General features: G+C 50.1%; 1 long non-coding RNA gene across 7 annotated transcripts in view; it reads left to right on the top strand.

The window, feature by feature from the left end:
• Window positions 1–378: 378 nt before the first annotated feature.
• LOC135321790 (uncharacterized) overlaps window positions 379–21,016 on the top strand; it is a 57,623-nt gene continuing 36,985 nt past the window's right edge. For 4 of the 7 annotated variants that reach the window (XR_010381861.1, XR_010381858.1, XR_010381856.1 and 1 more), the window contains exons 1-2: window positions 379–627; window positions 958–1,223. This is a non-coding gene — a long non-coding RNA (uncharacterized LOC135321790). Of the gene's footprint in view, window positions 628–957; window positions 1,224–14,704; window positions 15,961–21,016 lie in introns of those variants that run through there. The other 3 variants (XR_010381855.1, XR_010381859.1, XR_010381857.1) reach the window with 3 other exon arrangements.

The raw sequence follows: 21,016 nt of genomic DNA, 5'->3' as shown, positions 1-21,016 counted from the left end.
CATATTCTGCTAGTGGAACTATGTAAAACGGTGCAGCCACTTTGGAAGCAGTCTGGAGTTTCTAAAAAGGCCAACCATAGAGTTTGCTTATAACGCAGCCGTAACAATCTCAGGTATGCAGCTGTGAGAAATAAAACCTAGATCCCAAAAAAACTGGTATACAAATGTTCACAGCAAAATTATTCCTAATAGAAAAAAAATACAAACTGTGTGGACACCAGTTCATGTATCCTGTCTCCATCCTGAGGCGCAGCCCCTCCCCCAGACCACAGGAGCCAATCCCCGCGCTCGCCGCCAGGACAGGCCCCGCCCCAGAGCCCTCCTCGGCCGCGCCCCTCCCTCGCCTACCGGCCCGCGCATTGGCAGTTGGCAGTTGGTTTGAGCGGTCGTCGGTTCGGATGCTCCGCGGCTCCCGTGAGGCGGCGGCGGCTGCTGCTGCGGTGGCGGCGGCGGCGGCGGCAGCGTGGTCCCTCCGGGAGGAGCGGCGTAGGCCGAGCGGCGGCCGCGGAGCGTTGAGCCCAGCGCGGCGGCGGCGGTCGCGGGCCCCTAGCTGGTCCGCCGGGAGGTCTTATACTTGGGGCCGCGCTCCAGCAGCCTCATCCGCGAGGGCTCCTACCGCGTGGTGTGGTGAGTGTCCGCGCCCCGCGTGCCGGCGGCCCCCTCCCGGCCTCCCGCTCCGCCTCGTTTGCTGCGGCAGTGGCGTCGTGTCCGAATCGTGACCCTACCCTAGCCGGACCGCAGCCGGCATCCCCCGTCGTCCGCGCGCCGGGGGTCTCGGGCGGGGCCGGACCGCTGGGGCCGGGGCGTTACGCGCGGCGCTTCCCGGGCGGCCCTCGCTGGCGCACGGAGTGGGGGAGCGGCGCGGGGGTCGGAGGCCGGGACCCGGGACCCCCTGGACGGGAACGGCCCCCAGCCCCAGGGTGCTTGACTAGAGGCCTTCCCTTGACGTCCCCATAGTGAAGCCGCGAAGTACTTCAGATGCTTGAGGAGGCGGCTGCGGTCTGGACAGCGGTTCTCAGCGGCGCGTGTGCACAACCCCGCAGTCATCGTCTTGTTTTCCCCCCTCCCCTGCCTTTTCCGCGGACGGCTTTCGTGGTGCCAATGGTGCTCCCCTGCGCAGGCTCTCTAAAAGGCATGAAGAAGCACCAGTGTGGGTGTAGAATGTCTCCATCTTCAAGTGTTTAAATGGATTTGGGCATGGTACTCTTCGCGTTTCAGGAAGGGTAAGTCAGCATCGCTGTTGTGATTTATTTAAGGAGTCTTTTGGAGTTGGGCCTAATTTGACTTTTCCCCTCTTTTACCTGGCGTGAGCTCTCCTACTAGCATAAAGGCTTCCAGAGGTTTTAGCATAATGACTGTGGACTTTTCCTGTTAAAGCTTTAGTGGTCTGTGTGTATGCCGCCCTGATGGAGTTCTTGCAGAACCACATGCAGGCGCCCTTCTCTGGCTCCACATCCCTCAGAAGTGTTAGTGGGATGGGGTTGATGGTGGTTTTGCTTTTATTCTTGTTTTTGTTTTTTGTTGTTAGAACAAACTACTTGTGATATTTTGTGCTTATGCAGACTTGTGGAGGTGTAGGCTTCCTTACCCCTGAACCTTCATATGTGTCTTTTGTGTTGTATGAAGGAAGCAGACTATTTATGATCACTTCATGTCAGGTATTGTGCTATGTACCTTATCTCATGTTACCTGAACATCCACCTGCAGAGAGGGAAGGGCAGTGCTAGCTCTATTTCAGATGACAAAGTGTTTTGAGGTGAAGCCAGTTCTGAAGGTCGCACAGCTAAAGAATCAGACTTGAGATTGTAGACTGAGACCCTGTTTCAGTTGCCAGAGCTCTTTTCATTACTCCCTATTTTCCTTAATTAGTGTTATTAATAATTTTGAAATTTTGGCATATTTTACCCTTACAACCAAATTCATTTCAGAAACATTCAAATTTGAACGGCAATAATTTTAGAAATACATAGAGGGAATATTTTACCACGTATGCTAGCTAGGTTCGAAGACTAGTTGAAATTCTTTAAAAAAAAATACTTGAATATTTGCATTCTCTTCAGGAGCAGAGTACTTCACAGTACACAGCTGTGAAGATTCACGTGAACTCAGTAGGCTAGGAGCCAGAAGAGGAATTAAATTAGGCCAGGCCTAAAAGAAATAAGGTCCTAGAAGGTAACAGAAAGATGGTACTGCCCACAACATCACTTATCTGGAGTAAGTCTGATTGCTGTGCACCTGCTGGTATGTGTGCTAGTCACCAGGTCTTGTTGTGAGAGGCTCGGAATTCCCCATCACATCCTTGGGCCCTTAGAAAAAATTAACGCTTAAATGTGTACTGAAAAAGTCTAGTTCTATGACATCTCAGTCAAAAAAAAATTTTTTTTTAATCTGATGAGAATTTGTCCTAGCCTGAAGATGATTTAGATCTGGTAACTTTATATCTCGGCTGTGGACTTAAGTGACTTAAGTCTCTATTAGGTGAAATGTCAAGTCCACTTACTAAATATATATTTTCCCTTCTTAAGAAAGATCCAAGTACAAATAATATTGGAGTTAGAATCCTGGGACCAGACTATAACTTTTTACCTTCAGGTTGATGATATTTCATATAAGAGTTTAATTTCCATTGTGCATTATTAGTATTTAGTAAATGTTGGTTAACAATGCTGGGTTTTTGAAGGATTTCTTGGTTGAAATATTAATAATATTTGAAGAACTGATATTTTAAAAAGCTTAGTGTTTCCAGAAGGACTTAAAATTTTAAGGAGGAAAACAATTTTTTTTTAATTTTCTGAATCTGTTCATTAGGAATTTTGCCTTTTCCATGAAGAGTCCTTTCCTAAACATTACGTAGGGGATATAAAGAATGTAGTTTGAATTGAGCCTTTCTGAGTGGTGTGAATTTGATAGAAAGATAATAGGTGCAAGTGACAATCTAAGCTATGGAATCCAATCCTGCAAAAGGACTTAGGTGGCAAATTGTGGAGGACACTGTAGGCAGAAAGGAGTTTGATTTTATGTTTGTGCAGTGGAGAAGGATCAGAGTTTTTGAAAAGAGGCAGGCACATGATCAGTTTTGAAATTTTGGGAGAATCTAGATCGACACTGGTGGAAATGACAGGAGAAAACTAAGGTAGGGAATCAGCTAGGCCAGTGACCTTCTAAAGGTGAAGTGAGGTAGCGGTGTGGAGGATGGAGATGTCAGAGTCAATAATGGGCTCTTGTCAGAGGTGTGGTGGACTTTTCATCATGGTAGGTATGGGATGCAAAGGATGATGAGGTCTTACAGGGTATTGGTTTTGCTTATGTTTTCCTTTGCTGTGCAAAAGCTTGTAAGTTTAACTAGATCCCATTTGTTTGTTTTTGCTTTTATTTCTATTTCTTGAATAGACTGCACTAGGAGAACATTGCCGAGATATATGTGAGATAATGTTTTGCCTATGTTTTCTTCTAGGAGGTTTATTGTGTCTTGTCTTATGTTTAAGTCTTTAATCGACTTTGAGTTTAGTTTTGTACATGATGTGAGGGAGTATTCTTGCTTTATTGATTTACATTGCTGCTGTTCAGTTTTCCCAAAACCACTTGCTGAAGAGACTGTCTTTATTCCATTGTATGTTCTTGCCTCCTTTGTCAAAGATTAATTGACCAATAGTTTGTGGGTTCATTTCTGCGCTCTCTATTGTGTTCCATTGGTCTGTAGGTCTGTTTTTGTACCAGTGCCATGCTGTTTTGATGACTGTAGCTCTGTAATATTTCTGAAGTCTGGGAGGGTTATTTCTCCAGCCTCGTTCTTTTTCTTCAGCAGCGCTGTGGCAATTCTGGGTCTTTTGTGATTCCATATAAATGTTATTATTATTATTTGTTCTAGTTCTGTGAAATATGCCCTGGGTAATTTAATAGAAGTTATATTAAATCTGTATGTTGCCTTGGGCAGAATGACCATTTTAACAATATTGATTCTTCCAATACAAGAGCATGGGATATCTTTCCATTTTGTTAAGTCTTCTTTAATTTCCTTAGTCAATGTTTTCTAGTTCTCTATGTATAAGTCTTTCACCTCCTTGGCTAGATTGATTCCTAGGTATTTTATTACTTTGGGTGCTGTTTAGAAAGGGACTGTTTCTTTACTTTCTTTTCCTGTTGATTCATTGTTAGTGTATATAAGTGCAACAGATTTTTGTACATTAATCTTGCATCCTGCTACCTTGCTGAGTTATTTGTTTAGTTCTAGTAGTTTTTGTGTGGATCTTTTAGGTTTTTCTATCTATAGTATCATGCCATCTGCATATAGTGACAATTTTACCTCTTGTTTTCCAATTTGGATCCCTTTTATTTCTTTCTCCTTGCCTGATTACTGTGGCTAGGACTTGAAGACTGTTGAATAGGAGTGGTGAGAGTGGACAACTTTGATGGCCCCAGATTTCAGTGGGAAAGTTTTTAGTTTTTCACAATTGAGTACTAAGCTGGCTATAGGTTTGTCATAGTTTTTATTATGTTGATATATGTTCCCTGTATACCCACTGTGGTGAGAGTTTTTATCATAAATGGGTGTTGAATTTTATCAAATGCTTTTCCTGCATCTGTTGAGATGCTCATGTGTTTTTTGTCCTTTCTCTCTTGATGTGGTGTATTATATTGACTGATTTGCTTATGTTGACCCATCCTTGTGTTCCTGGGATGAGTCCAACTTGATCATGGTTTGTGAACTTTTTTATGTGCTGCTGGATTCTGTTTGCTAATATTTTGTTGAGGATTTTTGCATCTACTTTAATCAGTGATACTGGCCTATAATTCTCTTTTTTGGTAGTGTCTTTGCTTGGTTTTGGTATCAGGGTGATGGTGGCTTCATAGAATGAGTTTGGGAGTACTCCCTCTTTTTCAGTCTTCTGGAAGGGTTTGAGTAAGACTAGTATGAGTTCTTCTTTTTATGGTTGGTAGAATTCCCCAGTGAAGCCATCTCGTCTTGGACTTTTATCTGTAGGGAGGTTTTTTATTGCTAATTAGATTTCACGTCTAGTGATCGGTTTGTTGAAGAGGTCAGTTTCTGCTTGATTCAGTCTTGGTGGACTGTATATTTCCAGAAACTTGTCCATTTCTTCTCAGTTTTTCACTTGGTTTCTATGTAGTTGTTCCTAGTATCCTCGTATGATATTTTTATTTCTGTGATATTGGTGGTCCTGGATTTTTGTTTGTAGGAAGTTCCAAAATTTACTGATTCTTACTAGTTATCAGTCTGCTTTGGAGCTCTCTGGGCTTCCTGTAACTGGGTGTCTGTTTCCTTTTCCAGGTTAGGAAAAGTTTGAGACCTCGTTTCTTTAAATATGTTTTCTGCCCCAATTCCTCTTCTTCTGGAGCTCCTATAATGAGAACGTTATTGTGCTTGATGTTGTGCCATTAATCCTCTTAGCTGCCTTCACTTTTTTCCCCTTCCTTTCCCTTTTTGCTTCTATCTTTGAGGGAGTTCCTCATACCTGTCCTCGAGTTCACTGATTCTTTCTCGTGCTTCATCTATTGTATTTTTAAGTTCAATTATTGTGTTCTTTAGTTCTGTGACTTCTGTTAGGAACTTTCTTAAATTTTCTAACTCTTTGTTGAAGTTCTCACTGTCTTCATCCATTAGTCTTCTGAGTTCAGTGGGCTTTATACGAGTGTATTTTGAATTCTTCATCAGGCTAATTACTTTTCTTCATTTCATTGTTTTTTTTTTTTTTCTGGGGTTTTATCTTGTTCTCTCCTTTGGTACATTGTCCACAGTTTTCTGTGTTTTCATTTCACTTGACTCTGTTTGTTGGCTTCTATGCATTAAGTAAAACAGCCACCCCTCCCAGTCTTGAAGAGTTGTGTGGGAGATGAACTTTGTCAGTTAGCCCTGCCTACTCTTGCTTGTCAATGAAACTGTGATTATCCAAGCAGCTAATTTTATTTTGACAGCTCCCAGCAGTTGAGGGTGTGCCAAGGCCAGTCAGTATCTCAAAGGTGAGGATCTCAACACCAAGGTTCAGACTGATTGGACTCCATACCCCCCAGTAACAGCTTTTGAAGAATACAAATATCTTGAGGTTTGGGACTGCAAATGTAGTCCCTGCTGGCCCCTAGAGCTAGGAAGTCTGGAGGTGTCCCCTGGAGAACAGTCACAAAGAACAGGGCTTCAGATAAGTATACAAGCTCCTTTCTGGGAAATGTCAGTGAGCTGTAGCAAGGCAGGCTGAGAGTGTAATGATGGCACCCCCAGCCTACCTTCCCTGAGAGCACCTCAGTAGCCTCCTGATGTGTGCCAAACCTGAAGCCTGCCTCCAAGTCCAAAGCTCTTAGGCTAGAACAGGAGGCCTTTTTTCACATAAAGGCTAGGGGGGTGTCTCAGTCTAATGTGCGCCTGAAAGTGGTAGCCTGCCAAGAAGTGTGTCTCCAACTGTTACAGGCCCAAGGGACCGAGACATGCAGTCGGTCCTGGCCTCCAGAGCCAGGTGATCAAGGAGCATGCCCTGAGTGGAAGCCACAAAACCTGGGTCACCAGTGTGTAGACATTCCCTGCTTGGAGATACGCTCACTCTGCAGCCTATCAGACGGAGAGCGCAAATGTGGCTGGAGTGAGGCAGTGGGAGGGTGCAAAGATGACACCTTCTGAATAAAGAGGAGCAGAAGAAATGGGAAAAGATGAAGTAAGAAATACAGCAAGACAGCGGGAGAGCAGGGAAGATGGCACCTGCTGGCTGGAGCATAAAGCTGGCACCCAAAGGGAAGGGAAAAAAAGATGGTACCTGCCAGTTTTATTAAGGCAGAGGGAGAGCAGGAGGATGGCACCCACCACCAGCCTCAGTCCCTGAGGAGTATCCCAGCAGCCCCTGCCCCTCAGACCAATGCTTTAAATTTTGGAAATGAGTCTCTTTCACATAAAGTGTGGGTGCTTTTCCAAGGGCCGCTTCTGCACTTGGCCCTGGACCAAAAGCACAGGCCCTTTAAGAGGGGTTCCTGAATTCACCACATCCCAGTGGGTCTCACAGCCATGTGTCCTGAGGGTCTTGCAAGTCAGATGCTTTGGGGGTTTCTCTCTCAGTTGTCAGTCTTTCAAAGTTTGAGGCCCCAGTGTGGGGGTACAAACCTCGTAGTTCACACCTCAGGTAGAAGTTCCATGTTCTGAGTTTACTCCTGAGTGTGTCTGTGCACACCAGGGGTGGGGTTTCTGGTGAAACTGTGTCTCAGCCTTTCCCGCCTGCTTTGATATGGTTTCCCTCTGCTTTGCCTGATGTGAAGGGGTTGCTCCACCATTTCTCAGGCTTTTCCAGAGGAAATTGTTCCACGTGTAACTGTAGATTTGGTGTGTTTGTGGGAGGAGGTGAATTCAGGATGGTTCCATGGCGCCAACTTGAATTCAAACCTATTGTATATGTTTTAAATTTTGGTTTTCAATTGCTCAGGTCACTGCTAGTATATGGAAGCATGATTAATGCTGTTTATTCATGTTTATGTATGGATCTTATATTCTGGGATTTTTCTAAAGCTATTTATTATAATTATCAGTTTTCCTACAGATTCCTTGCAGTTTTCTCCATAGACAATGATGTTATCTGTAAATAATGACGATTATATTTCTTCTTTTCTAGTCGGTGTGCCTTCATTTCCTTTCTTGCCGCACTGCACTGACTAGAACCTGTAGTGCTAAGTTGGAAACTGACAGAAAAGAGCAGACATTCTAACGTTGTTTTCAAACCAAGAAAAGTGTTCATTCTTTCACCATTATGATGTGGGATGTGGGTGTTTTGCGGATGTTCTTTGTTAGGTTGAGGTAGTGCCCTTCTACTCCTAGTTTCTGAGCATTTTTAATATGAATGGGTGTTGAATTTTGTTTAATGTTTTTTTCTGTATTAATTGATGTGACTGCATGGGTTCTCTTCTTTAGACTCTTCATAGGGTAGGTTAGAGTGTTGATTTTTGACTATTGAACCAGGCTTGCATTCCTGGAATAAATTCCCCTTGGTGATCGTCTATTCATGTGGATGCTTATGGCAGGTGTTATTGTGGATTTCTTGCTGTAGGCTAAATTATGGTTCCCCAAAGCGGTCCATGTCTAATCACTTCTATGACAACGAGTGAGTGTTACCTTGTATGGCAAAAGGGAGTTTGCAGAAGTAACTAAGTTAAAAATCTTAAGATGAGTTTATCACAAATTTTCTGGGTTTACTTAATATAAAAGGAGGTACACAGGAACTGAGTCAGAGAGACCATGAGATGATAGAACCAGAGACTAATGTGATGCACTTTGAAGATGGAAGAAGGGGACAACTGCAAGGATGACATGCATCCTCTGGAAGCCAGAAAGGGAAAGGGAACAGATTCTCCTGTGAGGCCTCAAAAGCTATCAGCCCGGCTGACACCTTGACTGACATCAGACTGCTGACCTGCAAAACATTACTATAATAAATTTGAGATATTTTAAGCTAGTAAATAGTAATTTGTAATTTAATGATACAGTTTGTAATTTGTAATACTTTACAATAATTTGTCATAACAGCCAGAGAAAATGAACACACTTAAATTTGGTTGAGAATTTGGGTGTGTGTCCTGGGGATATTTGTCAGAAATTTTCTTTTTTCAGCTGTCATTGTCAGGTTTTGGTGTTACATTATGCTGGCCTCATAAAATAAGTTGGTACATAATCACTTTGCTTCTACTTGCTGGAACAGATTTTGTGGCATTCATATTATTCTTTATAAATGTTTGTGGTTTTCAAGGAATTTACCCACTTCATGTTTCTTCTCCCTGCGTTTGTGTGTGTGTGTGTGTATTTGTATAATTTTTTTGAAGTGTAGTTGATTTACAATGTTTTGTCAATTTCTGGTGTGCAGTGTAATGCTTTAGTCATAAATGAACATACATATATTTGCTTTCATATTCTATTTCATTAAAGGTTACTGCAAGATGTTGAATATAGTTCCCTGTGCTTTACAGTATATACCTGTTGTTTATCTATTTTATATATTGTAGTTAGTATCTGCAAATCTCAAACTCTCAATTTACCCGTTCCCACTTCCTTCCCCTCTGATAACGATAGTTTGTTCACTATGTCTGTGAGTCTGTTTCTGTTTTGCAGATAAGTCCATTTGCATCTTCTCCTTTAGATTCCACATTTAAGTGATATCACATGGTATTTATATTTCACTGTCTGGCTAATTTCACTTAGAGTGTCCATCTCCAAATCTACCTATGTGTTGCAAATGGCATTATTTTATTCTTGTTTATGGCTTGAGTCGTATTCCATTGTGTAAATGTACCACAACTTATTTATTCCGTCATCTGTCGTTGGACATTTAGGTTGTTGCTATGTCTTGGCTATTGTAAGTAGTGCTGCTGTGAACATTGGGGTGCGTGTATCTTTTCAATTAGCGTTTTCTCTGGATATATGCACAAGAAGGGATTGCTGGATCATCGGGTAAGTCTTTTTAGTTGTTTGAGGAATCTCCGTACTGTTTTCCATAATGGCTACACCAAACTTCGTTCCCACCAACAGTGTAGGGAGGTCCCTCATAGGAGAAACTGTTTCATACGCAAATACAAATCTGTGTTGACACCAGTCCACACACAGTTCCAGCTGTGTGTGGGAAGGGAACAAATAGTAATTGTGGGGCGCATTTGCAGACTCGTTAGCCCCTAAGGCCACAGCAAGATGGGTCATCCTCCCTCACCTGGACAAGATGCTCCCGCACAGAAATCCCACAAATCCCACAGCGATGCTGACTGTCATTCCCCATTCTCCTTTTACACACCTTTAACAGGCACCCCATGAACTTCCTCTCAGCCCATTCCCCTTGTGTCCTTGGGATTAAGAGGGAGCTGTCTCCACCACTCCCCACATTGCAGTAATCCCAGGAGAATAGAAGAGGCTCCCTCTACAATGGTGCAGAGAGGCAAAAAGCCCTGTCTCTCAGGCCAGGTCTTCCCCGTCTGGTCAGGACACCCAGACAGGACACCCTGGCCTGTCATCTGGCCACCTCAGGGAAGAAGACTGAAGCTCCCCAAGGCCAAGGGCTGTCTCCAGGCTCCATTCTAGAGAACTGGTTAGTGTCCAGAGGGCTGAAAGGCATGAAAACATCTCTCCATCCCTAGTTTGCTCAGGGGTTCAGATGATGTTGGGATGCCCCACAGGCCCGTGGCCAATCAGGCTCGAGGGAATAGGACAATGCAGGGGTCCCTGGGGAAAGTGAGAGCCTCAGGCTCCCAGGAGCAGCCTGAGGACCCCGTGTCAATGCGAAGGAAGTTCTAGTCAGCCCCCTGTGGATCTGTAGCTCCTGGGACCTCCTCAGCCTCCTTCTCAGGACCCCTCTCTGTAGAGCAGTGCAGACACAAATAAGACTACAGTGGTCTGAGATCATTTCCAAACAAAATTATCATTATTCATACTTTAAATACATCACCCCAAGGTGCTGCTCCCACCCACAGCCACCCAGACCCTCCTCCCCCAGCCTCTAACTCCCCACCACCCCACCCCACCTTGGCCCTGATGGTCCCCCCTCCTTCCCTGCTCTTCCTCCCTGCCCCCCACTTCAGCTGGGGTCAGCACTGAATGAGGAGGAGCCCCTAAGGTCCCCTGGGGACCCCCTGGGGGCTGGCAGTGGAGGACTGGCCTGCTGTTCCCTACTGGGTGCAGTGTCTCTTTCTCCTCCTCCTCCCTGTGACAAACAGGTCACACCTTGTCTGTTTTGCCTGTGAGGGTCGAACCAGCCCCAGAGTCAAGGCAGGCCCCCCAGATCCCGAGGTCAGGCCTGGGCAGGGACAGCTTCCCAGCAGACACTGGGCCTCCACTAGAGGCCGCTTCCTCAATTTGACAGCTGGTGGAGGTGCTGGGCTGAGGCCAGTTCTTTGAGGGGAAGGGGCCTGGGGAGCCCCCTGACCTTCAGGGCAGAGAAATCTCAAGGACCCTGGGGCAGAGCTCTGGGACATCCCCCAGGGCCACAGGCTGTACTGAGAAGCCAAGAGGAAGGCCAGGCTGCGGAGCTCCTCCTTGTGCTCACTGGACCCATCCCTTGGCCCTGGGGCCTCCCTAAGAGGAGACGTCTCTCTGAGAACTGAAGCATCACTGGGTCCCAGGCTCCGTGCAGTGCACTTTTGACCCTGAGGAGGTGAGAGGGGCTGTCCAGCCTGGAATGGAGGGAAATCATGATGTCCTGGAGAGAGAATAAAGCCTTTGGTCCACTGTCTGCTCAGTAGTGCCTTAGAAGTTCCTCAAAATCAATGTCTGGTGGGCTGTCTTTATCACTGACCCCTACCTGGGGGTCTTGGTCACGTGTCTGGTATCTTGGCCAACATTAGACTCACGAGTGCTTGAGTCCAAATGGGGTGCACTGTGACTGGTGGGTGCCCGCACACCCAACTCCTCCTTCAGGTCCAGGAATCGTTTCTGCACCAGCTGGTAGGAGGGAGGTGGACAGTGACTGGCCTTGCATACATGGGTGAGGGGAGAAGCAGGGCTGGGCAGGGGATGATGGCATTGGGGAGCAAGAGGGGGGATGTCTCCAGGACTCCAGTCAAAGTACAGACACTAGAGCATTACTGCTATCCTCCTGGGCCTTATTCTGAGCTGTGTGTCCTTCCTTTCCCTCTGGGCCCCCATCCTCTCCTTCCTATGGTCCTGCATCGCACCCAGTCCCTAGCAGGCCCTCCACAAGGCCAGGCCTTCCAGGCAGGGGAGGGATGAACATAGCCATGTGGGCCTCCTGTTCTGTGGTCTCATCCCTCCCCCGGCTGACCTGGGTCCTTGCCTCCCTTGGTTACCTGGGTGTCCCTTGCCTTCCCTCTTCTACCTGGGGTCCATCCCTCCCTCGTCTCCCTGGGTGTCCCTCCCTCCTCTGGCTCACCTCTTCAAGGGTGAGTCCTGCCTCCTGTTCCAACTCCTCAGCTAGGGCCAAGAAGTCCAGATGTGGTTCTGTGGAAAGCAATTCTGCCAGAAATTGAGGGTGAATGACTGCCTCTACCTAAGAATGAAGGAAGAGTCTGTGAGTATCCTTGGCCTGGAGTAACTTGTGAGTCATGAATACCTGGAGGGAAAGTGAAAAAGAGACCCACCCCATTGTCCTCCACAAGGTAGCCTGTTTTAAACCACCGAGGCAGTCAGCTAGACACAGAGAGAGAGAGAGAGAGCATGAGCAAGCGAGCGAGAGCACTCAGGGACAAGGATCAGAACTTAAGTCCCAAAGACCCGGCAGAACCCTAGTCCTGGGTGCTGAGAGTGCCAATCCCTGGAATCTTGCAGCCCCCAGGCTCCAGGCCCAGCCCACCTTGGTGACGCAGGCTTCCTGGGAGCACAGCTTGTCAGCGTAGCTCAGGACATCCGGGTCCGTGTAGGTTCCGTTCTCTTCCTGCTTCAGTTCATTTCTGTCCTCTTGGAATTCTGCATCTAGCCCACCAGTGGCTGAGGGGACAGGCCCTGCCAGCTCCTCCATGGTGTCCACATACTGTTTAACAGCCTCAGGGGGAATCTCCTTAGGTGCCCTGGTCTCCCAGGGACCCTGGGATGTGTGTAGCTTCCTGGGCACACACACTGGGGCAGAGCGGGAGGAGGAAATAAAGGTGAGGGGCTCCTGCGTCCAGCTCCTGACCACGCAGTGCACATGTTGGTTCGGACAGTGTTTGAACAACATGGACGTGGGTGTGGTTCGAGTCAAGGCCAACTGTATCTTCACCCACATTGATGGGAAATGAAGATGGAGAGGTAAGGGGGAGCTTCTAAGAGAGTCACATGTGAGGAATTGTGGAACCTCTAATTTTCCAAGAGTCTCCCCATCCAGCCCACTTCTCAGGCAGGCTGTATGTGGTGGCCTTAGACAGGAAGATGGGAGTTTTGTAACTGACCAAATCAGTACCCCAGGGTGAAGGCAGCTGAGACTCCTCGATGGCAGTTGAGGTTGAAATACCAATGACCCCCTTGAGGGAAAAGGACTGATGTGGGGACAGTGGCCACCCCTAAGCCCCTGTTACCTTTGTGTTCAGGTCCAGTGGGCATGTGGGTACCTGGTTGAGGGCCCACTTTTGGGGCTGGGGGCCCCCAAACTTCCGGCTTTGGTGGGACTGGAGTAGGCAGTCCCTGCACCCCCTTCATCCACTGCACCTGCTGAGTCTGCATCTCCTCCTTTGCCTCAAACTCCATGAACCTGAAGGGTAAGGGAAGCACAGGCCATGCTGAGAAAAAGGCCTGGGCTCTGCAGCCCACCAAGGGAGCAGAGATGGAGGCATCAGAAGAGATTGTGCTGGGGGCAGTCAATGTCTGTGAGGTACTGTCCCCAGCGGGGAACTGCTCCTGGAGCAAATATCAGATCTGGGGACACCCCTGCCTCCCCAGCACCAGATGGTGTTCAGTAGCATACACCCAGGTCGCTGAATTGAAATGGGCCTGTGTGGAAGGCATAGAGGGGAGATCAGGAAGGAGTCACGTGGACTGTACTGAGAGCACTACCTGGATGTGACGTCTTGTGTGACGGTGTGACTCCTGGGAGAACGGAAGCCCTGGAGGGCAGGGCTGTTGTCTGCTGGATGCATTAAATGATGGTTGTTCCTAGGAAAGCACCTGTCCCTAGTGGACCTTCCTATTTGCAGAATGAATGAGCCCAACCAGCCCCATCACACAGATCTGAATGTGCCTGGGACCCCACTTCTCCCTCCCAGGGGTCCCTGCCCTCACTCTCCTAGGACAGGGACAGCTATTGGACCACATGTCCCCTTTGAAATGGGAAAAAAGTTCCACCCAAAGCCAAAGTTCCAGTGACCCAGGAGGCAGAGGCTTCCTCATGGGCAGGAGGACAGTGACCAATTAGCCCAAACTCATCCCTTCCAGCTGAACTTTCTAGGGGCCAGGGCCCCAGGAAGCACTTTCCATGAAGGGCCCCCTCTGTTCCTGCCCTCCTAGGGCCTGATCCTCTCTTGACCCCAGTGTGCAGAGGGGAAAACTGAGGCTCACAGAGGTAGGGTGACAATTCCACATGTGACTGCTAGTAAGTGGCTGAGTCACCAATGTCCCATGAGAACAGAGTGCTCACCTTTGGAACAGAAGGTCCAGGACCTGCTGGGCAGTGACGAAAGTTTATAGTTGCCCAGGAATGTGTGCATGTAGGAGAGCTTGCTGCCCAGGACGGCAGTTACCAGAGTCACCACCAGCTTCTCCAGCCTGTGTCACTGAAGGCTCCACACCCTGTAGGTCTCATCCCTGCTCCCTGATGGTCTAGCTCCCCTCTGGGGTGGAAAGATGAGAGACCTGAGGCAGAGGCAGCACCGGGGACCCCCAGGGGTTTGAGGCTGGAGCTCAGATCAAATGGTTAAGCCTAAAGTTCTTGTGCTAGAGGTGTAAGAGGGAATCCCTGAGTGGATTCAAGGTTCTCAGCATCACCAGTACAAGGGGCGGAAGGCGATGATTAAATGCATCAGTGTCTCAGATCATTGTGTCAGCACAGCAATGACAGCAGCTCCCTGATGAACTACCTCATCCCTGTGACTGCTGCCACAACATCACATTCCAGAGATAGAAGACAGGCTGATCCCAGGGTGGGAGGGATCAGGGTCCTCAGGCCAACGTGGACACGTGGGGATGGAGGAGAAACAGGACGGTCTGTAGAAAAATGCAGAAACTTCCTTGACTTAACATGAACTGAGATTCTGTCAAAGTCTCTTAGATTCCGACTCATGTGGGCACTGACTTTGCATCTGGCCAAGGCAGGGCCTGGGCTGTGAGGGCGGGTGGGAGAGATGGGGAATCAGATTCCTTTGCCAGCAGGCCTCTAAGAGGGAGCCCAGGGGAGCAGCAGGGCAGCTCTAGGACCTGGGACTTCCTGGGTGTGGAGTCTTCTCGTTCACACTCACCCTGAGCCTGTCCTGGACTCTGTTGGTGTCGTGGGTCACCTGCCCTTCCTGCAGGGAGATGGCATGGGGTAGTCTATGGACCAGGTCCTGTGAGGAGTCCTGCAAACACAGTGCCCAGCAGCCAGGCAGAAACCTCAGAGCCGTGTCTGGTTGTCCTGACTGGTTCTCAGACCCATAAGACAGCTCCAGTCTCAACACGCACACACCACTCTCTGCACAGACCTCCATCAGGGACAGAAAGCTGACAACCTGAAGGGCTTGGATTCCCACTGGCATGGAGAAAAGGCCCCTCAGGAGTCCTCTTTCCCCCCTGCCAGCCCTGTCCTCGGGTGTGGCCATGACAGGACCACCAGATTACCACGTGTTCAATGGCTGGTTCCCGCCCAGAGGGGACACCTCCCCTCAAGTCCCCCTTCCCCCACATGGAGATGAGGGGAAGTGGGCCTGCCCAGGGAGGGCTCCCAGAGGAGGCTGGTCCCAGATTGGCCTGCTCCAGGCTGCCCGGTGTTACCTTAAGTGATCGCCTCATAATAGAGCAGAGGTGTTGGGGTTGAGGGTTCCACCAACGCCTACAGCCTCTCAAAAACCTCTCACTCCAGGGTTTCCTGGACGAGAAGCCCCGAGAGTTCACAAAACTGAAAGAACATGTTTCTCTGTGAACTGTCTCCAGCCAAGTGAGCTGGCTCAGGGGCCGTCATTAGAATGTGGGTGCCTGGTTACTGGGTTCCAATTCTGTTGGGGTCTGTTATCAAGGACGTGACATCACTTCCTGGGGTCCACTTCTTGGGACTCATTCCTCAGACAACACCTCCGGACAGCCCTCTGGGCTGCTGCCTGCTCACCCCCTCCTCCTCACAAACCCACCTCTTCCACAGTTACAGCAGCCCTGCCCTCTCCACGGCTCCCGGGGAGGCTCTGTGTGTAGCTGTGAGGAGACGACCTGGCTTCCAGACTCAACTTCTCATTGTTACCTGTTCTACATCTTGTATTTATCCTGGTGTTTCTCCAGGACGGTCTCCCCATCTGCACAGTCGGGCTGACTCTGGTCGTACTTCTAGAGATGTCCTCAGGCGTGTGTGGGATAAGACAAGAGAAGTGTAGGAGTGGTGTCACTTGTAGGTGATGCATCCAACCTCATGATTTTTTGTCTTATAACCAAGCTCACATCTATTCCTCTCCTGATCCTGCCTCATCATCCTTATTTAATGTCACTCTGCACGTGTGTCTGTGTGTGTGTGTTTCTGTGTGTGTGCTTGTGTACACGTGCAAGCCAGTGCTCACTCTCTGTGTGGCCAGCAGAAAACTCCCCCCACGTGGGAGGGTAGGGCAAGAGCTTCCTGAGGTCTGAGGGTTTCTAATTTCCAAAGCAAACCTGATGAAAGGGGCTCAAGCCTTGGCCAGCAGGTCAGAGCCCCGTGACCCCAGGCCATGCAGGCAGCAGGGGCTGGAGCTGGGGTCACAGACTCACACAGTCTGGTTCCACTGTCCACACTCAGAACCACAGTGCTGGGGGCAGGGAGACTGTCCCCTTCATGGGCACACAGCCTGGCAGGGTCATCTCTGGCTGGACACACACTGGTCCAGTGACTGACGGGCAGTTGAAGGGTTGCTGTCACCAGAGAGATCTGACAGTCTCATTGGGTGCTGCCTCTATGTTCCTGTCCTCACATGCCTCTCCCCAAGTTCCAACCCCAGTATAAACAGTCACCTTCCCCAGGAACAACAGGAGTTTTATCCACTGGAGTAAGAAGACCCTCAGTCTCAGTGGAAATTCCCTGCTAATCAGCTTCTCCCAGTGATTTCATGAGGAAAGTGTATTAGATTTGATCTAATCTCCTAAGTGTCTAAGGTTCAGGTTGAGTTGCTCCCCCAGGAGTCTGGTTTAGGGGAGCCAGCTTTTGCAGTCCTTGAGGTTATCAGCTCTTAAAGGGACTGGGCTGGCCAGGATCAATAAGTCTTAAAGATTTTATGAGCCTGCTAAAGCCCCAATAATAGCCAATGTCCTTGGAAACTGGTAATCCCAACTTGAGGTGGAAGACAGGATTCAAAGAGTCTTGCCTAGAGGTAGGGGGCATAGTGCCTCAGTCATCTCTGGGCCAGCCTCCCAGCTCTAGGAGAAATGGGACCTGTTAAGAGTGCCCCTCCTGGCTAGTGAAGGGCTCCCCAGGCCATTCCAGTCTAGCAGGGAAAACTGGCTTGGCTTGGGAGTGCAGGAGGATGAGCATTAGGAGCTGAGCATCTTGGGATGGGGAAGAACCCCACACTGTGGGAGATGGAGAGGAAGGGGATACTCTGGCTAAGAGCTTCCAGGGGAAAGCCAGCCTGAGTCATAGCCCTCAGGTCACAAATTAGAGGGACCTCATCATCCAAACTAGAAACTGACATAAGTCTCAAAACTGTCTGTCTCCTCAAAACTTCTTAGTATTTGGAAGGGGGCCTTGAGATTGGTCTCAATGCAATCATGCTACCTCTGCCTAGCATAATATCAAGAAAGCCTTCTAACTGGGTTAGAATTATCACATGCCTACTTTACTACCATAATGCAGGGGTCCAAACAAGTGTTTGCAGAATCCCCGACCCTGTGGCTCTTGTTCTCAAGTTTGAGCCCCTAGAGGGTGAATATACTACCATGCTTCTGAGGTGGAGACAGTCCCCATAGGAACCAAACTGTTATATAATAAAATCCATTCTTTATTTATCCTGTGTCTGCAGGTGTTCAGCCAGTACATGGTAGAATTTCCAGGGAATGAGAAGGGAGACATGGAGAGTTTGTAGAACCTGAGTGGGGCATGTTGTACAATTCGAGGCCAAGATGGATTTCTTGAGGAAGTGCCTTTGTGTGAGCACCACACAGCTGGACAGCTTGGCCTCCTGCATACCTGGTCAATTTTCTGTTTCTGCCCATTGGCCCCTCATCCCGGAAGTCACCTTGCCAGTCCATGTGGCTCCCTACTGTTTCTCCAAACCAGCTTTTCCTCTCCCCTAGGCTGCCCCTGCCCAGCCGAGTCAGTCCCATCAGCCACTGCAAGGGCTGCCTCACTGCTCTCCAAGCCTGCACTGGCCCCTCTCCACGGCCTCCTCCCCCATCTTTCCAAGGTAAAATTTGCCAGTGACTTCTATGCCAGGCAGCACGGGGACACACACACACACGGACACACAGACACATACACACGGATGGACACGGACACACACACGCACAATACTTTTTCTTCTTGCTTTGGCTGGCTAACTAGCATTCAGTGCCTGAGAGCCTCCCTTCCTTCTCCCTTGGTAACCCTCACTCAGCCTTTAGAGCTGTCACCTCTTCCTGTCAGCCATCCTCTGGCTCTTCCTCCCAGGCTAGATCACAGCCCAGGACGTGCCTGTGCATACATGGCACTTGGGGTCCTTGCCACATCTTTTAATAATCTGTTTAACTGTCTGCCTCTCCTCTGAGTGAGGGGTTCCAGGAAAGCATCTCTGAATCTCTCATGCCCAGCACCTGATCCTGATCAAGGTAGAGGCCTTGGGGCCAGGCCAACGACAGGGCTAAGGGGTGCTCCTGGGTGCCCAGGAGTGGACGCTGGTAGGAGGCTCTGCCAGGTGCTCCCAGATCAAACTTCCATGGAATCTTGGTCTGGGAACTCTCAGCTGTCTCCCCCAAATCTTGGGTGTGCCATGTGGAGCCCAGTCTGTCTGAAACTTGGTGGGGGGTGGGGCAGTGGGGAATGGTGGCTACCCTTCAGGCTTGCCACCTCCTCCCAGGCTGGAGCCCAAATAGCTTACCTCTACATCTGGTGGTGGTGCCTGGCCAGAAACATTCACCTAGTGGTGTAGACAGCCCCACTCTCCACTGGCTCAGAGAAAGGAACTCTCAACCCCAGCTCTCGTGTCAAAGGCTCTGTGCAGGGTTGGAGTCTGAACAGGCCAGCCCCTTGGAAATCTCCTCACCTCCAGGCGCTGAGGTGAGGGATGCGCTGGTTTCTGGCCATGAATTGGGCTTCAGAGTCCGAGCATCCTGCCTGTCTCGCTGCTGAACCCCGAGTTGTGGAGCAGGGGATGGGCACCTGCCAAGGTCCCTGGGGCCATCTAGGGTCCAGCCCATGGCCATAGCTCTGCTCCAGAAGTTTGGCCACGGCGGGTCCCCTTGCATCCCGGTGCCTGGCTCAGCATCCCTCCCCATCTTTCCACTGGCTATCTTTGGCCTGGCTCCTTGAGGGTCTCTCTGCCCAGGGCAGGGGTCATGGCATGAGGCACTCAGTGGCTGAGGTCGGTGGGCACCGGGGGTTCCGGGAACCCCTGAGGTCAGTGCAAGTCCTGCACTTCTTCATCTTCACGTCTGGTGAACAGGGGGAACGAGGCCCCAGGCCGCCAAGTCTCTGCCCACCGCAGCCCTGGTGGTTCCCCCCTCCATCCTGGCCTCTGAACATCCCCCAGGCTGGGAGTGAGGAGCACCTGGCACCCTCTCCAAGCTTCGAGTGGAAGAGCAGCACGGGGCAAGGCTGAGATCCCAGTCACCTGGTCAAGAGGAGGGGGGAGGGGAGGGAGGCAGGCAGGGAGGGGAGAGGGTGCGGAGTTGAGGGTGGGAGGGGAGGGGGAGGGGGCGTCCTCTGCAGTTTGCTCCTCGCAGGGTCCCAGACACACTGTGAGCCACGAGCCGCTGTGTGGGCCCGGCTGCCACAGCCACCACCAGATTCAGAGCAGGGGCCTGATGGCACTGGGCTGGGCTGGAGCAGGCAGGCCGGGGAAGATGCACTGGGCTCAGCTCAATGGGACTGCACCTGGACTGGCACCTCCCCACTCTGCGCTGCCCTAGGCCTTGCCCTGCCCTGGGCAGATGAGCCGCATGCCCAGGGGACATGGAAACATTGACACTGTGACTTCTCCGCTGGATATGCCAATGCGTGTAGGTGCAGGTCGACTCCATCTTCCACCTCAGTAGGTGCGGTGGGCAGCGGGACCGAGGCTGAGCAGGGGGGCCTCAGCAGTGTTGGGGGCACATAGCGTGCAAACTTGGCTGTTCCCTGATCTGAGGGGCTTGGGGGTGGTGCTCCCTAGAAGATCCAGGCTGCACTGCCTGCGGGGGAGATGTGCATGGGCAGCTCCTTGCTCCTGAGGGCTCTCACTGTTCCCCAACTTTCCAATACCCCTGTGGGACCTTTTGGCCTCTGAGGACACTTAAGGCCTAAGCTCCAGCCTAGAGGCACATCTAGACCCTGGCTGGGCCTCAGGCAGGGTAGCGCTAGCCTTTACTCTCAGCTCAGAGCAGTGGGGGTCCGGGGTCAGACAGGGCCCTGGTCTCACCAGGTTGGCAGGGCAGGATCAAAGAGGCCCAACCTGAACTGTGGGTGAACGTGGGTGGGTGGGTGTTGTCAGCGTGTGTGGCTGTGTATGGGCCTGGCACCATGTTGATGTCACTGTAAGAGAGCATTGGGGTGTGTGGGGCCATCCTAGCTTGTGTTGGTGTGTGCATGACTGTCTCTCAGCATGTTAGAGTGGACACAGTGTCTGCCTGTTTCCCTGGTGTGTGTCTGTGTGTCTCTCAGTGTATGTGTGGGAATGTGTATGTATTTGATTGTGGCAATGGCAGCCCAATCCTGGACAGTCCCAGAGTTTCTCAAGGCCCAGGTGTTGGGGGCTGGCAGGTGGTCTGGGGAACGAGAGCCAGGGGAGAAGCCTGGGCAGTGGTGTGTTGGGGGAATGTGTGTGTGTAAGATGAGCAGGATGTGACCAATTTAGGGAGAACCAGGAGAGGAAAGATGAGACAGAGGAGAGGAGGAGGGGGCCTGTGGATGGGGAGTGTGTGGGAGCTGGTATCAGCATAGGGAAATCCCAGAAAGTTGGGCAAGTTTGGGGGACTGATGGGTTGCTTTTGGGGAGCTTCTCAGCAGTAGCCTTTATAGAAGTTGGGAAAGACCAGAGAGCTGGGAGAAACTGGGGGTTGGGAGGTGTGAGAAGGCAGGAATGATGGGCCAGGCCAGACAGGGGTGTGAGGGGTGGTGAGGGACTAGGCCTGGGCTTGGTGAGCTGCAATTCCCAGGCAGAGACCCAGGCCAAGCCTGCTTCCCAGTGGTGGGTGGTGGTGTCCGTGGGGCTTGGGTCTTGAGGTCAGCGTTGCAGCTCTGGGTATAGCATGGAAGGGGACCTCCCTCCTCCTGCCCAGCCCCCAGCTCGGGGGGAATCATTGGGGCCAACC

The sequence above is a fragment of the Camelus dromedarius genome, chromosome 8 (assembly GCF_036321535.1).
Source record: "Camelus dromedarius isolate mCamDro1 chromosome 8, mCamDro1.pat, whole genome shotgun sequence".
Taxonomy (NCBI): domain Eukaryota; kingdom Metazoa; phylum Chordata; class Mammalia; order Artiodactyla; family Camelidae; genus Camelus; species Camelus dromedarius.
Note: the sequence above shows the minus strand (reverse complement) of the source record. Positions and strands in the feature narration are given on the sequence as shown.